This window comes from Sinocyclocheilus anshuiensis, unplaced genomic scaffold (genome assembly GCF_001515605.1).
Source record: "Sinocyclocheilus anshuiensis isolate Anshui unplaced genomic scaffold, SAMN03320099.WGS_v1.1 scaffold1006, whole genome shotgun sequence".
In the NCBI taxonomy this organism is placed as follows: Eukaryota; Metazoa; Chordata; class Actinopteri; order Cypriniformes; family Cyprinidae; genus Sinocyclocheilus; species Sinocyclocheilus anshuiensis.
Window position 1 is genome coordinate 67,350 of NW_015540918.1, and position 5,179 is coordinate 72,528.

Below are 5,179 nucleotides of genomic sequence, written 5' to 3' on the forward strand. Positions count from 1 at the left end.
ACGTTGGACCATCACGGAAATACTGGATGGAGTTGTATAAATAGTTGTTTCAGTGTTTGAGGGGAAGAATGTCAAAAGTCGACAGAAAAAAATGCATCAGGAGTGGAGAACACAACGTTTCATTCTTACCTTTATAGTCCATTCATAAAAAAATGTGATAGTACAGTTGTTGGCAATATATGCATGCGCAATGCTAAGGCCGTTATGTAAACAGGAGACATGCCGCGTTCGTCCAGTCAAAGGATACTAGGGCTTTTTTCACAATCACAAATAGTTAACTGGGTCATTTTAAACTCTGGGTAAAAGGATCCAGGTTTCTCCTGCTTCACATTTCAAAATGCTCATAATTCACACGAGGTTAACAATAAATCCTCGGTATTCATAAACACTCCGGTTACTAATGTAACCTCGGTTCCCTGAGATAAGGGAACGAGCATTGCATTAACAGGCTTATGGGGAAACTCCTGTTTACTCTGATACTGAAGCCTGATTTGTTCACGTTCATGTAACTGCACAAACAAATGGCGCTTCAACCCGGCAAAAGGGGAGGAGCCGACTGCTATATAAGTCAGCTCAGCGCCATTCGTCAGTGACAGCCATCGACACGCGTGCAGTCTTATAGCACGGCAGCTTATGCAACACTAGTTCCCTTATCTCAGGGAACCGAGGTTATGTTAGTAACTGGAGCATTCCCTATCGAACGGTCTCTCCCATTGCGTCAACATGCTTCCAATGGCGCCATGCTATAAGCAAGTGCAGAACTAAGCCGCTCTGCGAACCCAGCCCCTCACAGCGGGGATTAGGTGAATTAAGCAAACAAAATCCATGCCTGGAGGGCAGGGACATCTAAGCTGTAAAACCTCGTAAATGTTAACGGCGATGACCAGCCAGCGACCGCACAGATATCATCAATAGAAATCCCACTGGACCATGCCCTGGAAGAGGCCATCCCTCTGGTGGAGTGGGCACTCACCCTGATAGGAAACTGTAAGCCCTCTAAGGCATAAGCCAGGGCTATAGCATCAACTAGCGAGATAGTTACTGCTTCGTAACTGGCAGCCCTTTAGAGCAGCCTCCGAAGCATACAAAGAGTTGCTGAGTGCCGAAACAGGCCAGAGTGCTCAACGTACATTCTAAGAGCCTGAACTGAGCCATTCGTGGGCCAGGGCATCTCACTGATTCAAAAAGTAAACTGGGCAGTGAAATTTGTCTTCTGAGGTGAAGAGGTCTACCTCTGCCTTCCCGAATCATTTGAACCAATTGGGGATGTAGTCTCCATTCTCCTGGCACTACATTACCCTTGGACAGCATGTCCACTCCTTGGTTTAGTCTGCCCCGCACATGAACTGCTCTCAGTGAGAGGAGATTGCACTGTGCCCATAACAGGAGGCATCACGCCATCCTGTGAAGGGAGCGTGACCTGAGGCCGCCTTGATGATTTACAAAGGCTCCGGTACTGTGGACCAGAGAATGCGAGCATCGTTGTCCTGTACTGAAGTTTGAATAATGACTCTGAAACGAGGTGGCCTGCAAGCGAACTGGAGCGAGTAACCTTGTTCTGTGTTTTTTACAACCCAGCTTGACACATCCGGGATGGCTTTCCAAGCATTCCTGGAGCTGAATGGCAAGCGGTCTGAGTTTCTTGATTGACAGGTTTCCGCACGGGGGGAGGGAATTGACAGTCGAGGTAGTGAGAAGAGGAGAAATGCTCTTTTGAGTATGTAGGTCTGCTATCACAGCGGTAATTTTGTTGGGCACGCACTGAAGGGCGGGTCCACTTTGAACAGAGCTTCCATCGCCCACTAGGCTATGGCGAGCAGAAGCGAGCTTTCTTTGAGGGATGTACGGCCTCGGTGGGACATGACTCTTTCTTCTTCCTCTCTGCATATTGATCAGGATGGCTTTTGAGGCTCAGGATCCAGCGTCACTGGGGTCCTTGACGCTTGGGAAACGTGTACTTTTTCGCCGCCTGCAAGCGCTGTGCAAGTCCAGGCTCTTGTTTTGAAAGAGGCTCGGTCTTTGAGGGCGCAGCTTTAGCAGACTGCTGAGCAGATGGAGCCTTCTGGCGACTTGAAGCAGCCGCTCGGATCGCTTCGGTTTCTGAACTGGATCATTTCGGCAGGAAGTGACGCATGACCTGTGAAGACTTCTGAGCTGCTGTAAAGCGTTCGGCAAATCCGAACCAAACAAATCCCTTAGGAGAGTTGGGGAAGTCGACCCTGTCAGCGTCCCTGCTCTCCATTAAAGGGGTGGTTGATTGCGATTTCACTTTTTTAACGTTAGTTTGTGTGTAATGTTGCTGTTTGAGCATAAACAATATCTGCTAAGTTACGAAGTGGAAGGTTCAACGCAAACGGAGATATCGTCTTTTAAAATAATGGCAGTTTACTGCCAACAAAAATGGCTCGTAGGGACTACAACGAGTTACTACCCGGGTTCGTGACGTCACAAACCCTGATAAACCCCACCCCCGGGAACACGCAACAAAGGAGGCGAGGCCATGTTGCGCTGCTTTAGAGAAGAGGACTCTGCACACGCTCTGCATCTCTCGCTCTCATTCAGATCATCAGCTCAGCTCTGTTCGATTTATACACTTATTTTCACATAGCTATGAGAAGCGTTATACATGGACGCACATGCAGTTGCCGTACTGTATTAAAGCTTTAATCAGGATAAAACCGTATTATTAAAAGCTAACAGAAGAAGTATCATTCACAAATAACAGCGTATCTAAAAGTATGAGACAACAACAAACAAACATACCATTAAGAGCCATGCTTGCACAGGTTCTGCGCGATCCTCTTCACTAATATTCTCTGCGTCTCAATCGGGCTCAAATTGATAAGCAATATAGACGACGCCATTGTTTACAATACAAGCGGAGCACATGCCGCTGAGGTGAGGGGCGGGATGTTTAGATGCGCACCAGAGGCGGTTTAGCCAATCACAACACACTGGACTAGCTAACCAATCAGAGTCCATCGCGTATTTCTGAGGGAGGGGCTTCATAAAAGCAGGAAATGATCAGCGTGTTTATCAGAGAAGGGACAGAGTGGTGTGGAATAAAGGTAAATTATATAAAAATAATACCTTTTTTTTTTAAACACCATAAACACAATCAAGCCTAGAACAAAAGCAGTCAACCACCCCCTTAAATTTAGCCAAAGGCGGCGCTCCAGCACCACTAAGTTGGCCATGGCCTTGCTGATCGCCTGCACAGTGGCCTTTGTAGTGTGCAGAGCCAGGCCAGTCGCTGTGCGCAGCTCTTTAAAGGCATCAGGATTTGGGCCGCAGCATTCAGTCCCAGTGAGCACAGCCTCAGCGTGGGTGCTGCCCAGGCAAGCGACGCACTCACTGTGCCCGTCTGTGTCATGCATGGGTTCCCTGCATGAGCCACACTTGCAGCATGACATTTGCAACAACATCGCTGAAATTTGCTCAGAAATGTGTTCTTTTTAATCCACCGGATAGCTGCAGAGGAAGGCTCGCTCGGCGATCTTCCACTGCCAGGGGCTCTTCTACGGCGAGCAGCAGGCTGAGCTTCTTGCTTCGGTTTCTTGCTTCAAAGTCCAACATGGAGATGATCTTCGTCGCTGAAAGAGAAAAATTCTGATGAATGGCACTCTGAGCCGACTTATATTGCAGTCGGCTCCTCCCCTTTTGGCAGGTTGAAGTGCCATTTGTTCGTGCAGTTACACAAACGTAAACAAATCAGGCTTCAGTATCAGAGTAAACAGGAGTTTTACCATATGTTTGTTAACGCAACGGGAGAGACTGTTTAATAGGGAACTGACGTTTTCCACTGTGCATTCCTAAACCCCAGGTTAACGTTCTTATGTGCATATTTGCGGTGTTCATTGATTGGATGGAATGGAGTTTAATAACTTCGGCTAAAAAACAGTGCTAACCCCACTTCTAAATTACAAGTGTGAAACATTCCTTTACCCGGGGTTAAAACAAGGGTTTAAAATGAAGATAACCCGGGGATGAGCGCAGTGTGAAAAGCCCTACTGGCACAGCAAATATGCAAATAAGAATGTTAACCCAGGGTTTAAGAATGTACAGTGTGAAACATTGTTTATGAATACCCAGCATTAAATGTTAAACCCAGTTGAATTATGCACTGTGTGAAACGTGAATCACGATAATCCAGTATTCCCTTTGCCAGGAATGACCCAGGGTGAAATATTTCAAGTGTGAAAAGCCCTAATATGTTCTTAACACCCTGAATGGTTCTGACTTTGTGACAAAATTGACTCGGTATTGATCAGTGGACATGGAGAAGTGCTGCAGAACTCCAGCCACCTGCCAGACGGATGACCTTTGGGGGTAATTTGGAGTTATGGCCTTCATTACTGCTCAGTGGACATAGATACAAGCCCCTACAGCACAGAGTCATCTTGGTAATAGATAGTCAACACCAATGATGCAGCTTTTTGTGCATAAAAAAGGCAAAGACGTCAAACAAATTTGCCAAAGGATTTACTAAACTGACCCATAAGTCATAGGATTTGACATCGTCAAAAAATTCTACACTGGAAGAGGTGAGAAAAAGATGTGGTAATATGGTAATGGTATATCGTGCATCCCTAGATTAAAATCACTATTTGTAACAATATCTGTGCGCAGTTGCAGAAATACTTGACAATTCATTAATCCATTATTGCATGTAAATGCATGTATTTTATTTACATTTTACTAGGGATGCACCGATACCACTTTTTCCAGTACTCGCCCTATACCGATACTTTTATTTTTGGTACTTGCCGATACAGAGTACCGATACCAATATTTTCATTGCATTTGTAAATTTTTCAAATATTGGGTACAGAAACCAAAAGAGTATGTATAATGTTAGTTGGTTAACTTCATTTATCAAATAGATAGTCAAAACTAAATTTATTCAGACACCTTCAACATTTCTCACATTATCACAGTTTATTCGCTATAGTTTAGAAAATGGTAATAAAATATGACAAGAACTCAGAGTTAAACTGTGTCAGAACAAATTCAGCTTGATAATGTTAGATAACTTTGATAGAAAGGTATGTAATAGATTACAATCAACCAAAAATTATTCAGACAGCTGTTAGTATGACAGTATTTACACAACTATGAATACTTAGTCGGGCAGCCCTTAGCCTTAATGACAGCCTGTAGTCTCCTGGGCATGCTGTCA